Source organism: Tupaia chinensis, unplaced genomic scaffold (assembly GCF_000334495.1).
Source record: "Tupaia chinensis unplaced genomic scaffold, TupChi_1.0 Scaffold000206_1, whole genome shotgun sequence".
Classification (NCBI taxonomy): domain Eukaryota; kingdom Metazoa; phylum Chordata; class Mammalia; order Scandentia; family Tupaiidae; genus Tupaia; species Tupaia belangeri.
In genome coordinates, this window is record NW_006159681.1 from 2,308,394 (window position 1) to 2,333,687 (window position 25,294).

General features: G+C 38.3%; 1 protein-coding gene across 1 annotated transcript in view; it reads left to right on the forward strand.

The window, feature by feature from the left end:
- The window catches only part of DOK6 (docking protein 6), a 293,919-nt gene that overhangs the window by 162,167 nt on the left and 106,458 nt on the right, over nt 1-25,294 (forward strand). The gene's annotated exons all lie outside the window — the stretch shown is intronic.

Genomic DNA, 25,294 nt, shown 5'->3' on the forward strand with positions numbered 1-25,294 from the left:
AAAAACAAAAAAAAAAAAAGGGAAGACAGAAGCAGGGAGAGACAGGAACTGAGAGACAGAGAGAGAAGGCTGGGGGTGCATAGGGGGGCTCCCTACCGCTAGCTCGTTTGTTGGAGGCTGAATTATTAGTAGAAAATCTTCATTCCCTTAAAAATCTAGTTCACTGTAGCCATGTGGAACCTTGTCCTGAAGGCCCGTGGCTTCTTCTGCCTATTATCTCCCTATTAAGACTAGAGTCCATGGAAATTTTTTTTCTGCCATTGAATTTCCTTGGTTACTGTTCTTATCATACATTTTTTAAATGTCTTGTCTTAAAGAATATGCAACATCCAAATGACACTCATGACCAATGTGCCTTTAGAAATGCATTAGGAGGGACCAGTAGTTAGCGTAATGGCTATGTCGCTGGACTCCCACTTAGTCGACCGTGGTTGGAGTCCCGGACCCAGTGGTTTAAACTCACGCCGGGCACGTTTGCATGCATGCCCAAGATCCCGAGAGGAGAATGGAGAAGGGATTGCGGCGTGGTCATCCCCCCTGGGGGGTGATTTCTCGCTTTCTATCTCTCTGTCTCTCTCTGTCTGTCTGGCGAGCACACGCACCCTATAGCAAAAACCTCTCCAAAAAAAAAAGAAGAAAAAAAAAAAAGAAATTGATTAGGAGACCAGTAGATGGTTTGGTGGTTAAGATGGTGATTTCTACATGCCAAGCTGTGGTTCAAGTCCAGGACCTGGTAGCTTGAGAATCACTCTGAGCACTTGTGCATGTGTGTCCAAAATCCTGAGAGGAGAATGGAGGAGAAGGGATTGTGGCATGGCCATCCCCCTTTGAGGGTGATTTCTCACTTTCCCTCCCTCTTTTTCTCTCCAGAAAGGGTATACACCTTATGACAAAAAAACTAAAATAAAGAAAAAATAAATTCATCAGAAATTGTTCTTTTGCTTACCTCCAATGTGCAAGCATTGTACCTTTAGCAGAATTACCCTAGCTGGTGCAAAGATTCCAGAAATAACATTCTTAGAGCTCTTCTCCCTTACCATGATGATGTATTGATAATAATAATAGCAATAATAATAACGTATGATAGTTTTTCATTGATTTTCATTTATTTCATTTAAGAAAATGATTTTATATATTTTTTTAATTTACAAAGAACTATTCTATCAGTTATGTGTTGCTGTGTGACAAATCACCTCAAAACTAAATGGCTTAAACAACAGTCCTTTATGTCCATGAGTCTGCAGATTATCTAAACAGTCCTGCTACCCTAAGCTAAATTCTACTGATGTTGATTGAATCTAATTGTTCTTCTGCAATAAGTTTGTGGCTTAGATGAGAACTGTGTGATTGGACAGGTATTTTCTACATGTCTGGTCGCTGACTTAATGATACATTGGGCATGACTAGGGCATGCATCTCTCAATACACAGGCTACATAGGCATGTTCACCTGGAGGTAGGGTTCCAAAATCTCAAACGACACCAAGTAAAAAATAAAGCACTTTGTAATTTGCTCTGTGTCTCGTTTCCTGTTTTCTCATTGACCAAAGCAAGCCATCAGTCTGACACAGAGCCAAAGGATAGAGAAAAATGCCACCTTTGATTGGAAGAACTTCAAAGCTTGCTTAAAGGGCAGGGATACAGGATGGGAAACAGTTTGTGACCATTTCAAAAAATGGTGTTATGTAACAACAACAGCAAAAACACTACAGACCAATATTTTTGATGAATATAGATGCAAAAGTTCTTAATAAAATAGTAGCAAATTAAATTAACCAGGTCATGGAAGAGATTATATATCATAACCAAGTAGGATTTATCCCAAGAATGCAAGAATGGGTCAACATATGAAAATCATTTAATGTGCTACATCACATCAACAGAAAGATGAAAAGCCACATGATTATATCAATCGATGCAGAAAAATAATGCTGAGAATGATAAAAATAAGACATTAAATAGGATGAAATTAATCTTATTGATAAAATAAGACATTCTTTTATGATTAAGACTCAACAAATTTCATATAGATGCACGTATCTCAATATAATAAAGTCCATATATGACAAAACCACAGCTAATATTATAGTGAATGGGGAAAAGTAAAAAACTTTTCATTTAAGAACTAAACAAAACAAGGATGTCTACTCTCCTTTCACCAAAGTACTAGAAGTCCTAGCTGGAGCAATTAGGCAAGAAAACATCAAAGGCATTCAAATTGGAAAGGAAGAAGTCAAATTGTCGCTGTTTGCAGCTGACATGATCATATACATTAAAAAACTTGAAAGAATCCACCAAAAATTTTAGAACTGATAAACAAATGCAGTAAAGTTGCACATCACAAAATCAACACACAAACATTATTAACCTTCCTAAAGCCCTACACGGAAGCAAAAAAGAACTCAAGAAATCAATCCCATTTATAATAACTACAAGAAAATAAAATATCTAGAAAAAAATTAAACCTATGAAATGAAAGATCTCTACAATAGAAGCTATAAAATGTTGTGGAAAGACATTGAGGAAGACAAACACACATACACAGATCCAGGAAGTCCCTATTAAAATATCAGAAGCATTCTTCACAGAAATTTAAAAAATAAATAAATAAATAAATAAAATTTGTATGGGACCACAAAAGACCCCTACTAACCAAGCAATCTTAAGAGAAGAGAACAAAGTCAAGAGACATCACACTACCTGACTTCAAAATATATTAAACATCCGTAAGAGGAAGTGCACTAGACTGGCACAAAAGCAGATACTTTGACCAATGGAACAGAATAGATAACCTGGTTACAAGTCCACAAATATATAGCCAACCAAGCTTTCACAAAGGTCCCAATAACATTTCGTGAGGAAAAGACAGTCTCTTCAATTAATGGTGCTGGGAAAATTGGAAATTCATATAGAGAAGAATTAAACTAGACCCCTATGTTTCACCATGTATAAAAATTAACTCAAAGTGAATTGAAGGCTTAAAATACAAGACCCCAAACTATGAATTTGCTAAAAAAATAAACAAACAAACAAAGAAAAAAACACAAGGGAAATACCTATGTACATTGGCTTGGGCAAGTATTTTTTAAAATAGAACTTCAAAAACATGGACACAAAAGCAAAAATAAGAAAATAGGATTACAGAAAGCTAAAAAGTTTCTGCACAGCAAAGGGAACAATCAACAGAGTGAAGAGACAAATTTGGCAAACTGTATGTCTGACCAAGGGGTTAATAACCAGACACAAGGAACTCAAGCAGCTCACTAACAAAAACAGATAAGCAAACAAACAAAAAGCTCCAAATAATGCAGTTAAAAAAAATGGGGAGTTGATCTATACAGACAGTTCTCAGAACAAGGTAATGCAGGGCCATCAGGTGGTATGGAGGTTAGGGCACTGGAGCTCACATGGCCAACTGTGTGTTTTAAGTTTCAGACACAGTGACTTGAAAAATACACTGGGCATTTCTGTGTGACTGCCCCAAATCCTGAGAGGACAATGGAGAAGAAGGGATTGCAGCATGACTATCCCTCTTGGAGGGTGATTTATCACTTTCCCTCCCTCTCTGCGTCTCTTCAGTGAGCACACGTGCCCCATAGTAAAAAGTTAAAAAGAAAGATAGAAAAAAGGTACGAGTGGCCAAGAAGCACGTGGAAAAATGTTCCACACCACTAATCATTAGAGAAATGCAAATCAAAACCACAGTGAGGTATCACTTCAGTTAGAATGGTTATTATCAAATAAACAAAGAACAGTAAGTGCTGGTATGGTTGTGGAGAAAGAGAAACTCATGTACAATTGTTGGAGAGTATGTAAATTAGCACAGTCACCATGGAAAACAGAATGGAGGTTCCTCAAAAACTAAAACTAGAACTCCTGTATGATCTAGTAATCTGACTACTGGCTATGTGCCCAGGGGAACGGAGTCAGCATGGAGAAAAGAAGCACACGCGCTCATGTTTCTTGCAGCACAGATCACAATCGCTTGGAAGACTGTGGGGAAGGTCACAGCATGGGACCAGGGATGAGGGTGCCTGTTTCTCTCCCCTTCTTTCACGAAAAGAAATAAACTTCAAACAAAATTATATTGATTACACATTGAAATGGTACTATTTTAGAAACAATTGGTTAAAAGTATTATGAAAATTTTACAAAGTACTATGATGGATAAAGGATGTGCGTCAGGTAGATACAGAGTGCATGCCATCTATCATTATTGTTGTTACTAATTTTTTACAAAACATTGAATATTTATTTTAATGGGAAAAAGCCTTTTATATTTATACATAGAGGTAACATTTCAAATGTTATTCATTCCTTGTATGGCTATGAATTTTCATCTAGTAAGTTTTCATTCTGCTTAAGGAATATTCTTTAGGTGTTAGCAGGGATATCGTGGTTAAGGCACTGGACTCCCACACAGCCTACCATGTTTCCAGTCCCAGAGCAGGCAGCTTCAAATACTCCAGGCACCTGTGCGTGCATGCCCCAAATCCTGAGAGGAGACTGGAGGAGAAGGAATTGCTGTGGCCATCCCCTCTGGAGGGTGACTTCTCACTTTTTGTATGTGTCTCTCCAGCGAGCATATGCAAAAATCTCTCAACAAAAGAAATATCATTTAACATTCCTTGCAATACAGATCTATTGGTGGTGAATTCTTTTGGATCTTTCATTATATGAGAAAATCGTTTTAAAAATTTACATTAATCACTGTACATATTTACAGTGTACAACATGGTTTCTCCCAGCATGAATATAGTGCATATTAGTCATGACAAAGACATTACCATATACGTTATCGTCACCAGGTAACTGTTCAGTTTTGTGTCTATTAAATGTTTGTTTTTTCTCATCCCCTCTCTCCCACCCTTTTGCCCAAGCCCTCCTATACTGTCTCTGGTATCTATGGTTGCTCTCCTGTTATTGCATCTTCCAATCTTCAGTTTCTGTTATAGAGAGCAGACATTCAGTATATATTAAGTGGACACATATAATGCCTGTCTTTCAGAGTCCAGCTTGCTTCTCTTAGCATTAAATTGTTGTTATTAATTTTAGCACCATCCTCATTATTGCTCATCATAGCAAACTTCTGGGCAGATATTTCTTTTATAAATGAGAAAACTGAAATTCAGAGAGTGTAATTAACTTCTTGTAAGTTAAGTTTAGACCAAGGGAAATGGAAATAACCTACTCAAAGTGTTTAACTGAGGAGAATTCAACGTAGGGGCCATTTAAAGAGATGTGGGCCTGATTTAGGAACAACCATGAAATGATGAAGAACCCAACTAAGGGAAGCCTTTACCTGACTCCTCCGTGCTCCTGAAGGAACAAGGAAATCAGAACCCAGAGAAAACTTTGGTTCTTGTACGATGAAACACTGTCAAAAACACATTGCTGTCAGCTGGGGAAGATACCTGACTTCCGCATCCCTATTCTCCTGTCTTCTGGCAGGACTCCTTTGACCAAACTAGAAGGCAAGGGCCTGCACCCACAGAAGTCAGCTTTCAGGGCACAGTTCAGAGACACAGGCAGGAGCCTAGACATCTGGGTATGGTCGGAGAGCAGTCAGTGCCTTCAGGGTCATGGAAGTCATTATTCACAGAACCCAGAATAGAAATCCCTATCTACCAGCCAGCAGGTGGTGTGGTGGTTAAGGACATTGGATTCCCACATGGCAGAGTCTTGGATCTGGTAGCTTACTTTCTCACTTTCCCTTTTTCTCACTCTCTGTCTATCTCTGGTCAAATTAATAATAATAATAATAACAACAACAACAAATGTAATTAAATAAAAAAGAACAATAGAAATCCCTATGTGCCAAGACTGAATCCAGAACTTTCTTATTTTAACTAACAGTCTTAAATTGAAAATTACTAGATTATTTTCTTCAGCATGTATTTGCATTAACAATAAAATACGTCATATCTCCAAGGTAAAACTCAATCACATTTATCTTAGTAAAATAGTAATAATAAATATTCAGTACCCAAATCTGAATTGACAGCACAGGATCATGAGAAAATAAATATCATTGCCCTATTGACAGTAAAACTGTTTCAGAATGAACCCTGCACTAAGATAAAAAACCTAAAGAACCAAGAAATATTTACGAAAACAAATTTTGTTTTCTTCCACTTTGTGCCAAGGAAAATTGATGTGTTTTAAAGAGTACTCCAGAAAAGATACATAAAGCCACCAAAAATCCCAAACAAAACCTTTTCCATTTATCCCAAACCTGATCAACTCTAAATATTTTTTCTACTGCATTCCCATTTAATAGGCAGAAAGCCGACACTAGTTGTAGTAACGGGCTGTTTCCCCTGCAAGTCAAACTATTGCTATGTCACCTGCATGCCCTGCCTCACTCAACACAGTCAAACTCAGCACCGGGGAAGATAACACAACCCCTGAGAACAAAAATGTCTTTCCAATAGGCGACATTCCTAGAGCTGTACACTCAAAGCCTTCCACTGCAGGAGAGGCAGGTTGAAAAATGACCTTTACTTGAGCTGGTGAAACAGCAGAGTGGTTTTTGTTCCGGCTCAAATGTCTGTATTGGTGGAAGCACAGGCAGATTTCCTCAGTGGAAAGCTGCCACTTTACCAGGGGAAGCGGTTTTTCACTGGCACGTCTGTGACAGGGACAATTGCTAGTTTGATGCAGCACACACTCGAGGGCGATTGGGTCTGTCAGAGCTACTGTGGGTCACAGTCTGAGGACAGGAAATGCCACCTCCAAACAGAAAATGCTGTGTCATCGGGACACGCAGCAGAGGCCACTGATATGCAAAAGCACAGCAAGAAAAAATGGCCAAGGAGGATGTTTTAGCTCTCAGGATAGTGTGGTGCTCTGGTGAAACCATCTCTTGTAATCATACTAGTAATATCTTTTATCTTAGTGCTGGATAAGGGTTCAAAATGGGTTATGTTTTGATCCTCAGAGCCGTCTTCTAAGGTGTGTAAGGCAAATAGGTTTCGAGATGAGCTGCCTCAGACGTAGAGGTCAGGTAACTCTTCCAAGGCGTGAGAGCTGAGCCCAAGCCTTCGGCTCCTCATCCATGAGTTTCTCCAGTAAAAGGTGCAGCTTTAGCTTTGCAGGTGATCCTTACCATAACTGTGCAACCCAGTGCAGCTCCGCCTCTTCGGTGGGTCCACCACTTCTTTTGACGTAACACTAATTGAAAAGAAACCTAGGAGATTTACTTTTTGATTCTCTCTTGTTTTTAATCTTGCTAATTCCTTCTCCCCTTCAATCGGTAGGAAAACCTAGTGAGAATACAAGAGAAATCATGTTGGGAATTGAAACTCAGAATTAATCCCTGGATGGGGAAAAAAATGTACAAATATAACTTTACAGCTCAAACACTTAAAATTGTAGACAAAAGAGCAATAGAATACCATACAATTGAGAGTCTATAATTAATCTGTATATGCAATGAGAAACATGAAATCCTATAGATGTTACTTAGCAACAGGCAATCTTCTGTTCATAGAAATGATAGCATTTAAAATGAACATTTCTTGAAGCTTTAACAACAAACCATGCTGAAAGGAATTTTCTTCACTAAGATTGCTTTCATCCATGAAAGGTATTTACACTATGCAGCCCAGGGCTTTGACCATTAAGAAAAATAAAATAAAATGTATACTGCTTGAATTCCTATTAGATCTCAAGGGTAAAAGAGTAAATTTCTCTCAACCGCTTCCCTTATGGCATTTTAATTCCATTCTTTACAACAGTTGGTGATGAATTAAGAGCAGCAAAAAAGAATTCAGTAACCTCCTGCCTCCTTTACACTTCTGCAGTGTTTCCTCTTGAGCTGGGACCATAGCCAGAGAAGAGGTGAGGTAGCACCTCATCCTCTCTTCTCTTGTAAGGAGGGGGAATCTGGGCTAGCAAGTGGCATGGAGCTTGAAGAAGCTACAGTAGCTCGGAAATCATGCTGGGTGCGTGTGTGCATGCCCGAAATCCTGAGAGGAGAATGGAGGAGAAGGGATGGCAGCGTGGTTATTCCCCCTGGGGAGGTGCTTTCTCACTTTCTCTCTCTCTCTCTCTCTGGTTAGCACATGTGCTCTATAACAAATTCAAATAAAACAACAAAATGAAACACACACACATAGAAAAGGAGAATCTGGAGTCCAGAGGGGAGCCAGTTAAATGAACTGCATGAGGCACCTTAACCAGGCACCTTATAAATTCTGTTAAACCTCCTCCTAACCCACTAGAGATTGACTTCTCCAGGAGGCCCCCTGGCTTGCAGAAACAATGTTGAAATGACCCTCATTTCCACGTGCTTGAAATTGCCCTTTCCACAACTGAAAATTGTGTTTTTATAAATACTTCTGAACGTACATAATATCATTCATTCCTACTATAAGCCCTTGCTTGGAAGTTGTTTCATTTAGTAGCTTAAGACATTTCTGGAAACATGAAAGGGGTGATAGTGTAAATTAGTCCCTGAGAATCTTACCCATTCCAGCAGAATGCCTTGCACACAGTAAGAGATGCTTGTTGAAGGAGACCAAGCCAATGAGATTGGGTCCTGTGAGAGGCTCTGCACAGCTTTAGGTCTCTCCTCTGTCTGATGGAGCAGAAAATTATTCTAGGCTTGCTCTAAAAGCATTAGTTGCGAGCTTAAATGTGTGACAATATCACCTGAAGGTTTGTTTAAACTATGGAGTCAGTCTTCTTTATTAGAAATCTTATGGAATCCAAACATATGAAACAAAGTACGCCTAGGATTAGACAAAATGTATGTAGGGGCCATGCAGTGGTGCAGAGGTAATGCAGCTGTGGACCCACACAGGAAGGGTCCTGGTGAGCAGACTGGGACCTCCCTGAACCAGGTCAACACTCGCATGCCAGTGATTTGGGTCACTGAGACAGGTGAACGGGCATGTGTTCTGTGTTACGGATGCTTCTGTCTCTGAGTCCCTCTCAGAAGAAATAAATGAGTAAACTTTTTTTAAAAAATGGAGTGGAGGAGCCAGTAGGTGGCATGAAGGTTAAGGCGACTGAATCCCACATGGCCAATTTTATAGTTCAAGTCCCATACCTGGCGGCTTGAAAATGACACCGTGTGCGTGTGCATGTGTGTCCAAAATCCCAAGAGGAGAGTGGAGAAAGGATTGCAGCGTGGCCAGCCCCCGAGGGATGATTTCTCACTTTCACTCTCTGTCTTTCTCTCTCTGGCAAGTACATACACCCTATAGCAAAATTAAAAGCAAACAGACAAAAAGAATGGAGAGTTTAAAATTCAACAAGAGATTACACACTGGCTAAGGCCTCTTTACTTTCCCCTGTTTCTCTCTTTTGCAAAGGAGCAGCTAGCAATGCTATGATCACTCATGTGATCATAGCTTAAGACATTCAAGAAGGGGAGAATTTGACTCTCCCCAACCAGAAGATGAACTTATCAGAAAAATGCAGTCAGTACAGTCAGCCAGGCCTGTACCCAGCATGAACAATGAGAGAGACATCTAGAATATTCCATGAGGATGGGACTTGTATAACAATTCTTCTATTTTAAACTTGACTGTTCCCTCTGCTAGTTTGATTTTTACTCCCTACTTTCTGGCTCCTAGGACCTTTTCTGTCCCCAAGATACGTCCAATTTGTGTGAATAATCACTTTCTCCACCCGCTCCTTGTTGATTTTTATCACGATTTGACTGGCTGACCTTTCCCATTCATCTCTTTCTTCTTTAACCTTTTGTTTATTGGCTGCTCTCTCTCACGCCTCAGACTGCTCTTCCAATTTTTCATTGAGCATTAATCTCACCCAAGATATTGTTTCGAGCCTACAGATTCATACGCTTCTGATTTCGAGTGTGAATGACCACAGCAGAACGATTCTGGTGCCCAAACAGGCCCTGCTCTAGTGACCCTTCCTTTATCGGTCATCCCTGTTTTAGTCCATGTGAACTGCTGTAACAAAGTCCCCTATCCTGGATAGCTTTTAAACAAAAAAACATTGATTTATCGCAGATCTGGGGCTGGGAAATCCAGGATCAAGGACGTGGAGGCCCCAAATACAGCGTCTGATGTGTGTCCTGTGGAGGGTGCCCTCGTGCCACGTCTCACTTGGCAGAATGGCAAACAAGACCCTGGGGGCCTCTTTTATAGAAGCACTAATCCCATTCCCAGGTGCTCTGTCCTTATGACCTAATCACTTCCCGTAAGTCCCCACCTCTTAACGTCCATCATAGATGGTTACTGACAGTCATCCAAAGAAGAGTTTTGAGAGGAAAACTAAATGTACAACTCTTAGCAAGCAAAATAAGAGAAAGCCCACTGATGTCTCACCCTCTGGAGTCTTGGGCCCACTCTCTAGCCTCTCAAAATGTAGATGTTCCCAGCTATCAGCAGTGTACCCCCACTTCTGCAGAATGCTGGGTGGGGACCACACTCTGTCTCAAATAGCAGCATGGCTTTTGTGAATTGAGTGATCTAGCCCTGATAGGGTTATTCTGACTGTCCATTTCATTCCTCACTTACACTTTCACAAGCTAAGTCTAGTTGGGGAAAAAGACATGTAAAAATAAATGTGATGCAAAATTAGAAACACTATTACACTGTTTATACCTGATTTGTCACAGACAGGATTGGTTGATTCTTAAGTACATTAGTCTGAACCACAATGAGAACTAAAATCTTATATGTAAGATCAAAGATAGACAGAGATAAGATAAAATGATTGATACTTTTATTTATTTTTAAAGAAATAGTTGTTAAATTTTATTATTATTATTATTATTATATTATCTGATCAAATAGAGACATGGATAGAGAGAGAGAAAGAGAGAGAAAGAATGAGACAGCAAGTCACGAGGGCTGAGATTTGAACTGTGGTCAATCAGTGGAAATCCAGGACCTCAACCGTCACTTCACCTGCTGGTCCTGATACTTTTATTTTTGGATGGGAAGTCTCTAGAACAGAAATGAACACAATGAAGATAACCAGTCCAATAGTTCTTAATCTCCAGAATGTGTTAGTATACATTTTATGTAGTCATCTACTCACTGAGCTTTTAAATGAAAAAGCTAAATGCATGTCTATGAGAGCAAATGCAACTCATGAATTAATATTTATTTATTTTTAATATAGTTTTAAAAATATTCCACCACCTATTGAAAAATGTAATATGGTTATTTCTGAATATTTAAAACCTGAAATAGTGTCTGACAAGTGGCTGGTGTCCAAGACAATGTTGATTATTTCAAAATTTAAAGTAAGAGTAAAGAAGCAAGGCTTAATCAATGTAAAATCAAGTGTAATCTTAAATTTATTTTCTATATGGCTATAAATTTATTTTCTATATGGCCATAGTATTGGGTCATCAATGTTTTGACTTTCTTTAATAGTCAGTTGATATGCTAAAGTATCATTCACATAATTACAAATTTACCTTATTTAATTATATTTAAAGCAAAAAGAGAATAGAATAGAATATTTAAAACCTGATTATATGCTCTTCTGCTCTAAGGGACTAGAAAGATCTGATTTTTAAATTCCTCTCTAATTTAGTGACTAAATGTTAGTAACTTATATTAAACTATAAACATTTTTCCATAACTTGGCAGTTAAATTCACTTTAAAAGGGAAGTATAATTTGTAAACAACAGAATTTACACTTCCCTTGACTTGTTTTGTTATTAGCTTATGCCAGAAAAATAGATTCAAGTGCGTATCAATAGCTGTTTTATACGAGACACACACAGACTCCCTGAACCAATTTTACAATAGCACAAGAGTACATCAGTTGGGAACATAAGAACATATTGGTTCTCTGTTTTTCTATTAACGATTTTGTCCACTCTAGTCTGGAGAAAACACCAGCACCATGGAATCATTCTTCAAATAAATGTTTTTCTCTTTTATGTTTTGTTTTGCCTTTTTTCTACCACGAACTATACAATCAAAAACTTATTATGCAACCAGGATATTGATAATTTTCAAGTCCCTATGGTCAACAAACAGTTCTGGAGTGTAGGTAATTATTGTGTTTGATATTGGGAATTAAAAATGTCAAAATTGATCATTCTCAAAGAGTATTCAATATTTTTAAAAAGAAGTCTCCAGGAGATATGTATATAGAATAAATATAAAATGTTCTGTAAATGCTTTTAATGATTTTTCCAATAAGCCTTCTTAGTGTGTAATCATATAATAATTTATAATGATGTATTTATTGAGGTAATTAAATAACAACTGAAGTCTTATGACTTACTTTACCTTTACACATGGTAGATTTTTCAATTCTAAATTTTTGAGGTATAAAATAAGTAGATCATTTTTTATGTACTAACTCTTCGAAGAGTTATTGGGGCTGGCCCTGTAGTCTAGTGGTTAGGAAATCCGGATATCATATGGCAAACTGGGAATGAAATTCCAGCCCCAGCAGCTTGAAAAACTTTCCAAACATATATGCATGCTACAAATCCCAACAGGGTGGAGAGATGGGCAGATTGCTGCATAGCCATGCCCCATTGGAAGGTATTTTCTCCTTCTTTCCCATCTCTGTCTTTGTGTTGAGTTCATTTGTCCTCTGGTGATCACTGTTGCAGGAAGATGTACTGACTTTCTTACAGAATTAAAATAAAAGAACAACAGAGATCGTTTGAAAGTACAAAATAAGTCTCTCACTGGCAAGAGAGACAGAGACAGAGAGAGGGAAACTGAGAAATTGCCCCCCCCCCAGGAAGGCTGATCATACTGCAATCCCTTCTCCTCCATTCTCCTCTTGGGGATTTGGGTATGCACACACACATGCCCAGTCAAATTTTCAAGCAGCCAGGTCCAGGACTAAAATCACATTCAGACATGTAGGAGTCCAGCACCTTAACCACCATGCCAAATGCTGGCCCCTAGAATAAATTTTGTATAAAGTTTGAAAACATGGGAAAAGATAAAAATGGTTTAGTAATGTGACTATACTTGGGCCATTACTGAGTTCACAGGTGGTGAAATTATAGAATTTTGGGGAAAAAACTATACCTAAGAAATTGTTTAAGTCAATTCTTTCATTTAAAAAGTTTAATTTTATAGAGGATCAAATGCAATTTTGCAAAGCTAATTTGTAGCAGAACCTGGACTAAGCTCAGGATTTTCTTGTAAAAGCAGTTTTATCACCTTTCCTGGGTGAAATCAACCAAGAACTGTCCCCATATACAATAAATGTTTGTATAGTCAAGGGGCAGAGGGACTGGCAGTGGCTGCCCACACTGTACCTTCCTCCTTAGGAAAGACTTGAGTACAGCTGGGATGCAAAGAAAGTTGGAATCCAATTCCAGTTTGTTTGATTGATTTGCTTTAATGTGTATTTTACTGGTGCATTCCGCAAGAGCTTGGGAATCTGATTTAATAGAAAAGGAATAGCAACAAGGAGGGAGAAAGTCTTCAAAAATTCTTGTCCAAGTCCTGTCCAGTGTTGTTTCTCTACTACAGAGAGTCCCACAGAAAAAAGAACTATACATACTTGTCCACTTCTCATCCTAAATTAATGCATTCTAGTATAGCTTTATCTTCCAAAACAACAGTGTCTAGGTTCACATCACAGTTCAGCTACTTAAATGTTAATGACCTTGGACAAATTGGTTAACCTCCTTAGGCCTGTTTTCTGTAAGATGGAAAGTATTGTTGGCCTCAGAGGAAATTGTGAGAATCAATGGAGTAAGGCACATACATCGTCACTGTGGCTGGAACAAGTTGGAGCTCCAGGAAGTCTAAACATTATTGTTGGTGTCTGTGTTGAGATCCTTATTATTTGACTACATTACAGCCCAAAACTTGATGCAAAGCTGGTTCTCTTGAAAATCAGGCTAAATATCTGTGACACAGTGGAAAAAGATTAAATGCCTATATAAGTGTATATAGTGTGTGTGTGTGCCTGTGTGTGTCTGTGTCTGTGTCTGTGTGTGTGTGTGTGTGTGTGTGTTTAAATCACAGGGAAGTCCCTAATGATTAGTACAGACCAAACTAGCATGTTAAAAAAACACAGCTTCACAACAACCTTGTGAAAACTGGCTCCCTTAAGCAACAGGCTATGAAGCAAGCCCCACTTCGTCTTCGTATTTAAAAATATATTGTAGAGGGAACCAGCAGTTAGCATAATGGCTATGTCGCTGGACTCCCACGTAGTCGACCGCGGTTCGTGTCCCGGACCTGGTGGCTTAAAACTCACGCCGGGCACATGTGTGTGCGTGCCCAAGATCCCAAGAGGAGAATGGAGGAGAAGGGATTGTGGCGTGACCATCCCCCCTGAGGGGTGATTTCTCGCTTTCCATCTCTATGTCTCTGTCTGTCTGGCAAGCGCACGCGCCCTATAGTGAAAACCTCAACAACAAAAATATATATATATATGTATATATATTGTAGAGACCTAACTGTGTCAGTAACAGTTACAATGACAATAGTGTAGTTTCTGTGAATAATAATAATTGTGATGGGAGCCAGCTCCATGGTGTGGCAGTAATGCTCAGGTCAAGAGGAGTCACAATTTCCTCTGAGGCCAACAATACTTTCCATCTTACAGAAAACAGGCCTAAGGAGGTTAACCAATTTGTCCAAGGTCATTAACATTTAAGTAGCTGAACTGTGATGTGAACCTAGACACTGTTGTTTTGGAAGATAAAGCTATACTAGAATGCATTAATTTAGGATGAGAAGTGGACAAGTATGTATAGTTCTTTTTTTTTTGTGGGACTCTCTGTAGTAGAGAAACAACACTGGACAGGACTTGGACAAGAATTTTTGAAGACTTTCTCCCTCCTTGTTGCTATTCCTGCAGCAATCCCAGGCTGGGTAGGCCTGAAGCATGGTGGGCTGGGCAAATGCAGGAGAGCACAAGATCCAGTGGGGGAAGGGGATTGTGCCATGGCCAGACCCCATGGAGAGTGCTCATCTCCCTCGTGTGCACGTGTGTGTATCTGTACTCTATTTTGACAGAATTTTTTAAAAAACATAATATATAGGCACTGCTTTAGGATTTACTTACATCAATTCATTTATTACTGAAACAACTCAATGAAAAAGTACTGAAGGTACTGACATTATACCTATTTTATAAATTAGAAATGAGCAGTGCTATTAGTTTCAAATATTTTTCATAGCTCTTCCTTGCCGTATGATGTATGATGTAACGTTTACTGATTTCTCTCTCTTTTTTAAAAAAAATATTTTTTTTTTTGGAGAGATTTTCACTGTAGGGCGCATGCGCTCGCCAGACAGACAGAGAGAGACATAGAGACAGAAAGCGAGAAATCACCCCCCAGGGGGGATGGTCACGCCGCAATCCCTTCTCCTCCATTCTCCTCTCGGGATCTTGGGCATGCACGCACACGCGCCTGGCGTGAGTTTTAAGCCACCAGGTCCGGGACACGAATTGCGGTCGACCACGTGGGAGTCCAGCGACATAGCCATTAGCTAACTGCTGGTTCCCAAAAAATATTTTTTATAGATATGGCCAGGCCCATAGTCTAGTGGCTTAGGAAGTTGGATCTTGCATTTCCAGCCATGGTTGATTCTGACACCAGCAACTTGAGAAATGCCAAACATGCATGCATGTATGCCTCAAATCCTAGGAGGCTAGAGTAATAGAGAAGGAGAGATTATAGTGTAATCATGTGTCTTCCGGAATGTGTTTTTCTTCTCCCTCTCTCTGTCTCTGTCTTTTTCTGGCAAATACACTATCTGGAAGTTAAGTTTTCTTTTTTTTATTGTAATTTCTTATTTACATGTAATTTTATATATCTGTGTAGAATATATGTGGTTTTTAAAAGTATTTACATGGCACATAATAAAAAAAATCAAGGATATAAACATATTGACCACCTTAAACATATAACATTACATTACGCTGTACTTGTTTGAAATTCAAAAAAAATCAAGGATATAAACATATTGACCACCTTAAACATATAACATTACATTACGCTGTACTTGTTTGAAATTCACTCTACTGGCAATTTTGGAAGTACATATTAAATTGTCAATGACGTTCTTTACTGTGAAACACAGTTTCAAAGAAAAACAAAATAATTAACAATCAGACAACAAAAAGTCTTACAAATTAATGAAGATGGATTTTTTAAAATATGATCATCTTAACATAGCCAATGAAAAAAGAATTTGTTACTTCCATGTAGAGTATTGTGGGAGATAAACATTTAATGTGAAAAGATCTGTGGTCTCAATCATTAGTCTAGTTAGAGATAGGTAAAATTGTATATAACTCATTAGAAAGAGATAGAAAAAGAACACTTTTACTGACTTACTGTCAGTTCTTCTAAGATCACAGCACTGTGTGTAAAGAAATATGTGCTTTAAAAAGAAAAAAATTGGAAAGAGATGCTTAAAAGTGAAGACATGGTAAAGTCAGTGATTTGGTGATTTATAGGCTTTATAAAATAAGTCCTTGATTTTAGCATTTTTAAAATTCATTCCAAAGAAAGGCTCAACTAGTTGTAACATTTTGGACTTTTCCTCTGTTACCTATTTTTATACAATGAATAATAGTTTTAATAATAAATATATAATGCAATATGAAACCTGTTGAAACAACTGCCTATCGAATAATTGGTGAATTTGTACTTAAACCTGTTTGTGTGTAAAATAATATCCAGTTGAAACTGAAATTTTGAAATGTAGACACTTTCACTGACAAAGCTCTCACTTGTTTGATTTTGTTTTTTAAAATCATACTTACCATTTACTAGAAAACACAGTAGTTGTTATAGTCATGCTTAACACTTTTGTTAAGTACAAAGGGAAAATCAGGCGTTTCATGGAGTTATGTGGAAATTTAACAGTTCAAATAATTCTTATCCCTTCTGAGAAACTATAGATGGAAGATAAATAGTGTATCCTTCTCTAATAAGGTGGCTTCTGTCCATTATAGTGATCATCGTTCAGCTTATACATTCAAAACAAAATTGGAAACACTGGCGTTGTTTTTGATCACTGAAAACCAAGTTTAAAGTACATTCTTGCTCAATAAATTGATGAAACTACAAATATTATATTTCAAAGTATTTAGTCTACATGTGTCTTTGTCAATAAGAGGCATGCTTCTTGTAAGCAACTTAAAGAAGATTCCTGTTTTTTTAATTCATTGAGCCAATCTGTGCCTTTTAGTTGGGGAATTTAATCCATTGCCATTAAATGTTATTGTGAATATGTGTGGACTTATCCCTGTAATTTTGTTACTTTTTTCAATTTGTTTTATATTCTCTTACTTCTATTTGTCTTCCTTTAATTTTCCAGATCTAGTATTTCCTTAGTATATCCTGAGTTGCTGGCCTGCATTTGGTGAATGATTTCAGCTTTTACTTACCTGGGAATTATTTTATTTCTCTTTCCCACTTGAAGGATAATCTTGCCGGGCATAGTACTCTTGGCTGCAGTCATTTTTCTTTCAGAGTTTTAAATATGTCTTCCCTTTTTTCCCTTGCCTGCATTGTTTCAACTGAAGGGCCTGGAATTACTCTAATGGGGTAACATTTGTGAGTAACATGGCTTTTCTCTCTTGCCATTTTTAGGATACTGTCTTTATCTTTGACACCAATGTCGTTATTATGTTTCTTGGAGAGGATCTTCTTATGTTAAATCTATTTATTGTCCTTTGTATTTTCTGGAGTAGATGTTCATATGCCTTTCTATATTTGGAAAGTTTTCAGCTACTATATTGTGAAAGAGATTTTTTTTTAATGCCTTTACCTGCCTCTTTGCCTTCCGGAATACCTATTATGTGACTATTCAGCCATTTAATGGTATCTAGGATTTCCAATATGTTGTCCTCATATTTAATGGTTATTCTTCTATTCTTTCAGTTGCTTGGGCTAAATGAGAGGTTTTGTCTTTAAGATCAGAGATTCTTTCTTCTGCATGGTTTAATCTACTATTAATACTTTTGAGAGAGGTTTTGTTTTCCTACATTGTATCCTTTACCTCTAGCAGTTCTGTTTGATTCTTTTTCAGAATGTCTATTTCTTTATGGCGTTCCTCCTTTAAGTCATAGAAGGATTTTCTCATATTTTGGAATTGTCAGTTTTCTCTTGCATCTCATTGAGTTTAGTTGTAATAAATAGTCTGAAGTCTTCTTCTGACATTGCTGTGATCTCTTTTGTTTTATCTGTTTTTCTTTGGAGAGAGATTTCCTAGTTTTCCCATATTTCTTTGGACTCTGCTTTGATTTTCAGTTATCTGGTGATATACTTTCTTCTTTCTACTTCTTCTGATATGTTTCTATAGCTGTGTGCTCATGTGTTTCCCTACGATGTGAGTTACCTCTGTAACAATTCCCTTCCTGCACGGTGAGTGGTAATGAAAAAGCCAAAGTGGGGTTCATATTTTCAGAAGGGAGTTTATCTCCTTTTTCTGCTGTGGGTGTAGGGAGAGAATTCCTACAAATTCACTATTTTCAGGTGTTCAGTTCCTGTGTACCCAGATCTCTCTGCTCCCTATGTGACTAGAGGCTGAGCTGGACAAATAGAACATAAGGTGGCAGTTCAATTCCCACACAACACACAGCACATTGGTTGGAGCAACCTCTCCACTCCCATCATGGGCTGGGTGTTGACCTTTGGTAATCAGCTCAATCTGGGCAGCCTTTGCTTCCCTGTGCTCCTGAATCAGTGAAGGACAGGGTGGCATCAGCACAGGTGAGGCAGCAGTTTCTACTTTCTGTTTCTGAGACTGCAGGAACCAGGTGATGGTCCTTAAAGGCCAGAGCATCCCCTCCTCCCCAGTGCAGGCTGGGAAAGGGGTCTTAGGTGATGAGTTCAAGCCAGGAGGCCTTTGTTTCCCTGTTGCTCCCGACAGGGTGGCATCAGTAGAGGTAGAGCAACAGTTCTTACCTCTGTCTCTCAGACTGAAGGACTTAAAACAACATTTTTATAGGAAAATTTATCCATATTTTATCTTGTCATTTTTTAATTTGAATACTAGCTTAAAGTCCCTTCCCCTTTCTGAGTTTATATCAGAATTCTTCTATACCTTTTTTAGTATTTTATTTTTATTTTTATTATTTTTTGTAATTTGTGTCAGTAGAGATTGAGACGTGGATTCAAATGTTTTTGTTCTTTTTTCTTTCAAATGGCTAGTGTCCAACACAGTTTGTCAAAAAGTCTAGCACTCCCTCACTGATTTAAGATTCTACTTTGATCATACATTTAACTCTTATGAATTGAGTCTATTTTGGGTCTTTCTATACTCTTGCTTTATTCTATCTATTTTGTTCATGGTTTCCTAAAACAGATCAAAGTTTGACTCAACAGAAGTCTTGAAGAGGAAATCTTTTCATAGCTGCTAAGAAAAAGTAAAAGGCTAGCATTGTTAAATGACAATAAAAATTAAACTGTTAGCTGAATAAACATGTTAATTGGTTTTAACTCCTATGTAGAAAAACTGTGCTTTTAAGAATTTCATTACTTTCTATAATTAAACATTAAATTTTAAATACTGAAAAAAAAAGACCACTGGGTTTCTAAGTATGTGCTCCTATTGTACTTCTTTGCTGAGAGTTTAAAATTTCTCTGTGCATGGAGGACAAGTACTTGATTATTAAATATGTACGCAATATCACAAAACTAACAGTGAGAATGAAATCATATAGCTGTAAAGAGAGACAGAATTGCCAGAGGTCAACCAATTTATCATAGTAAAATTTTATCCGGAAACTCATAGAGAACTATTTAAAGTATCTACTTTTATTATTTGAAAGCAAAGTATCTCCATATTTTTTTATTTGATCAATTTATTTCATCTGTCATCTGGAAGAAAGATGGGAATTTTGAAGTCACCCCTTCAGAGAGAGCTAGGTTTAAGACTTAAGAACAGAAAAAAGATGGGCAGTGGTCTAAAATTTACATGCCTGGTTTTGGTAGGTACAAAGTTACTTCTAGGATACCATATGTTAGGGATGTTTCTACCTTTGAAGCCAACTGTATGAAGCACCTCATGTGGACTTCAATTTTCTATGAATACATATATCCACATGCTCTCCAGTTATTGCTTGTTGACTAGAACACAACAAAGACAAGACTGACAGTACTGTTATTTCAAGTGGTTCCACATGTTAGTAATGAGGTGGGGCAAAGAGGACAGGATCATCTCTTAGATTCTCTATAGGAATGCAGTTTGAAAAACAGCCATTTAGGGAAAAGATAAGGACTTTTAGATTCTTATGTCTGACTCAGATAGGGATAAGGGCCTTAATACCCAGCAAAGACAGCAAATATGAAATGCTGCCAGTGGGTGAGTTGCCTGAGCCTTGGTGTCCAAGATGTTTATCGGAGTTGGTAGGTGAGCATACGATATGAATCAGACCGACCTCAGAACCTCAGTCTCCAGCCTCCATCAGTGTGAAAACAGGCCTTTGCCTTAAGTCACACTGTTGAGATAAACTTACATGATCAAACTGGTACAGTGTGGCCCAAGGCCTCAGATGTATAAGACGAGGCAGAGTATTCTAGAGGCAGACTATTTTAGAGGCTCAGAGGTTATATTGCAGAAGCTAGCCAAGGGCCCCATCTTTAAAAAGGGCTTTTCTTTGGCTTGTACAGGATTTGAATAATCCAGACCTGCTGAGTTAGTCCTTTCTTGCCTACTTTACACACTTTACTTACCAAAAAAAAAAAAAAAAAAAACAAGGAAAACCTGTGACAAAATTTGTTACCTTCCTTTTATAAATGAGAAGTCAATAAGTAAATCCTCCATTCCTTCCTTGTGGTGCCATAGTTTTCCCTGGCAGCAGTTTGGCATATTGGTGCTTTTCTTCTCACTATTTGAAAATCCTCAGAGACCATGTTCACTTTTCACTCCATTTCATCCCTAGACCTAAGACAGTGCCTGACTTATACTACCTACTTGAAAAATATGTGATAAATCCATAGAACAGATCATGGCACAATGGTAGAAGTTTGTGCCTTAGCATTGAATCCTACATTATCATTTCCCTTATATGACAATATTGAAAAACAAAACCAAAATCAAACAAAAAGCCACTGAAAATAAATGTGTCAGTCCCACTTAGCTCTCTTACCTTCTTTTTTATTTATTTATTTATTTTTTAAATTTTCTTTTAGAGTACATATGCTGGCCAGATAGAAAGAGAAAAAATGAGAAAGCACCCCATGGGGGGGGAATGACTATGCCACAATCCCTTCTTGTTCACTCTTCTCTCAAGAGTTTACACACACACACGTGTGTGCGCACCTGGCATATTTCTCAAGCCACCTGGTCAAGGACTTGAACCACATAGTCAACCATGTGGACTCTGGATGCCTTAACCACCACATTGCCTGGCTGGCCCTCTCAGGATTTTTATGAGGCCCCAGACTATTTTTTCAGAGCTGAAATGGACCTGAGAGATTATATCCTTCCGCATTTTTATTTTAGATCAAAAATGACATCAAGTTTATATAAATATCTTATTAAGTATGAAGAGAGAAAAACATTTATAATTGTAAATATCAGTACAATTTTAGTTTGGAAGACAGACATCATCTATATTTTTTACTTTTCCACAAAATAAATGCTCCTGAGTCTGTTCATGTTAGTGACAGGGGGTTAGGAGATCTGAATATAGCTAACACCTCTGTTTTTAGCTCTACCATAGTAAAGCGAAGGATTCTTCTGGGTTGTTTTCCCTTTCTGTCACATTTCTTCCTTCCTACTCTTCAATTTCATTTATCACAGTCTTGAGAGAGCTGCATAGATCCACAGTGGTGTGCTGGTAAAGGAGTCTAGATCTCACATCATTAACTGCATGGTTCATGCCCCATACTTGGTGTTTTGAGAAATGCACTGGGCGCATCTGCATGCATTCCCAAAAATCCCAAGAGGAGAATGGAAGAGGAAGGATTGTGGCATAACCCAACTAGGGGTGCTTTCTCACTTGCCCTCTCACTGTCTATCTCTCCTTTTCTGACCAACATGTGAACTCTCCAGCAAGCTTTAAAAAAAAAAAAGAGAGAGAGAGAGAGAGAGAGAGAGAGAGAGAGAGCAACCAAAAATAGCTTACACCAATATGGCCTTTAACCTGTTCCCATGTGAATCCCATGTGTCATCTCCCACTCCTCTTTAATGAAATGGTGGCCTGAGTTCTCACAATATAACGTGTGCATAAATCAACTGGAATGTCGTGATGATGTAGATTCAATATCCAGTGTCTGGCAAACTGCTGATGGGGTTGCTGCTGCTGCTCTGTGGATCCTACACGTGGAGAAGGTGAAAGATCTACATAACTTCATCTTCCAGTACCTCACCTTGTCTAGTATTGACCTGCTACCACACAACTGTTTGGGTGAATAAGAACATGTTTCCTGGGACAAACAGTGTAATGGCTATGTCACTGAACTCCCATGTAGCCAACCACGGTTCAAGTCCCAGACCCAGTGGCTTAAACTCACGATGGGTGCTTGTGTGTGCATGCCCAGGATCCCAAGAGGAGAATGGAGGAGAAGGGATTGCAGCATGGCCATCCACCCAAGGGGTGATTTCTCGCTTTCTCTCTCTCTGTCTCTGTCTTTCTGGAGAGTGTACACTCCCTATAGCAAAGGCCTCTCCAAAAAAAAAAAAAAGAATATGTTTCCATATCAAGTCCCCATGAGCACCAAAGGAACATGTTTGAAGAACAACTAGGAAAACCCAAATTGTTTATCCAACATGGCTGACAAAAGTTTGAAACATGACCAAACCGTGAAGAGCTTTGACTTAACAAACGTTGAAGAAAGAACACCTCTACTGAGAGTGTCTTTGCTTTTGATGCGAATGCTGTCAGATGCCTTGTATCTTGATCAAAGGATGAAGTTTACAATAGTTTTTTATTCAAGACACACACACATACACTCACACACACACACAGAAAGTGTTCAAACTGTGCCACTTGCAGTGTGAAATCCCAGAAAGTAGACAAACCCTGGAGCTTTACATCCCAGCGAGTGAGTATGGAATAGCAATTTGTGTCCTCATTATCTCAATTTCCAAGACTTCTAAGGAGTGTTTTCCAGACAACAATGAACAAAAGCAACCTCAGAGATACGCTCACTACTCCCCAGTATTTTCTGCTGCTGCTGTTGGGTTTCCTTATTCCTCTGAACCAACAAAGAAAGCTCGTTTGTTTCACTTTGTGAAAACTTCATTTTTCCCCCAGACTTTCCATTTCACGCTGTGTGAATTTTATTAAGATCTCTTTTACAGGAGTTAAGTGCTGACTCTATTGGGCCCTAAGGGATCACAGCCACAGCCTCTGTAATGTCTGAAGCCTCCTGAGACATTTCTTTTCTACTGAAAACTCCTTGGAGAATCATAAAGAAGAACCTAGAATCTTTCTGGTGCTTGAAGAGTTTGGCCTCATGAATATTTTAATGTTATGACCTGAAAACAATAGCATGGCAATCTAATACCTGGTATCTGTTATTTGCATGATATTAATATGGGGTGGATCTTTCTTAAGGCTTTCAATTATTAAAAGCAGCTAAAGATATTAATGTTGTCCATTTAAAAATTAGTCTTTTTTAATAAAACTTACCTATTGACTGACAACTCAAGTGTTATTTTTTATTTTTTTAATAAAAATCATGAGTAATTTTAATAAGCCAGCTCCATGGCAGAGGGGTAATGAACTGCTCAAGAGAAGCCAGACTCCACATGGCAGCCACAGCTCAAAACCCAGGCCAGGTCAGCCAGAAATACAGTGAGTGTGAGAGCAAGTGCCCGAGATCGGATGCGTGAGACAACTGATGAAGAGGTTTGCAAGGTGACCCCCGTGCAGAGGGTGCTTCTCGCGCTCTCTCTTCTTCACCTGTGTGTGTGTGTGCACATGCTCTACCATTAAAAAAGAAAAAAAAAATTTAAGGAAACTAATTATAGTTATATAATGGAAATAATTTTGTCTTATTATTTTTTCACTTGAATCTACATAATAAGAATTTAATGTGATTAAGTGCTCTCAGAAATGACATAGTGATCGCTGCATAGTAACCCGTCCATAGCATTATATCAAAATAGCATATGAAAATAATAAAGTTGGCCCGGCGTGGCAAAACAGTTGATAGCAAACCCGATTGTAGTGCTGGAAGCCACATGGCTCAGGCATGCATGCCCAAGATGTTGACGGACTGGAGGGCTGTGGGAAGGGGATCTCAATGTGACAAGACTGTTAGGGTCTTCTCTCTCTCATTCTGTAGCATGAATAAAAATTAAGAAACTATTATAATTAGTTTAGATATTTCTGTGAGATGGATATTTAGATCATTTCCAAACCTTCTCTATGATAAAAATAGCAATAGACACCATTTTTAACACTTACTTTGTGTCAGGGAATACTGTACTTTGTGTATCAACTGCTTCCCCCATTTTTTTAGATTTTTGCTCTAGGGCACGTGCTCTCACTGGAGAAAGTAAGAAATCAACCCCTCGGGGGGATGACCACACCTCAATCCCTTCTCTTCCATTCTCCTCCTGAGACTTTGGGCAACATGCACATGGGCCAGGCATAATTTCCAAGCTGCCAGGTCCAGGACTAGAACCATGGTCAGCCATGTGGGAATCCAGCACTTTAGCCACCACACCACCTGTTGGCCCTTAGTGTATCAACCCTTTTAACCTGTGTAATGATGTTAGGAAATGGGTCCTACTGTCATTTCTATTTTAGAGATGTGGAAAAGGCATACAGACAAGTTGAAAGTATAATGAAGGTCATGCTTGTGGTAATGGCAGATCTTAAGTCCAAACCAGTTATCTAATATCCAAATGGAATCCCCTTTATGCCTTGTTGTACCCTTACCTACACAAAGACTTACTTAAAAATATTTGGTTTAAATAGAAGATTCAACTAATGTACAGAAAATCATAAACAAAAAATTGTACAAAACTAAAAATGTATAAAAAGCACATTGTCTTCTTTTTGGTTCCAATGAGTATCAATCTGCAGGTTGGTCTTCAGTTCTTTTAATTTAAGAGCCTACAACTTGTCCATGATAATGTTCTGTATCACAACATGAAAATCTTTAAAGAAAGGATATATTTGCTTTTATATCTTAAATATTGGTAAAGCATGCCCTATAATGCCCTAAATCACATTATCTGTTCTTTTACATTATTGTAAATGCTTCATCCTTAAAAATCCAAACATAAATGGATTTTCAAAGTGGTTCCATTCTCATTGAAAGACGCGTTTGTTGGTTTGGTCAGGTAGGAATCTGCTTCACAACGTCTGCGAAGGCCAAGGAGAAGGTAACCCAAGGGCAAGGGCATCTTTTACAAGAAAAACGGTTATGCACTTGAACACATGG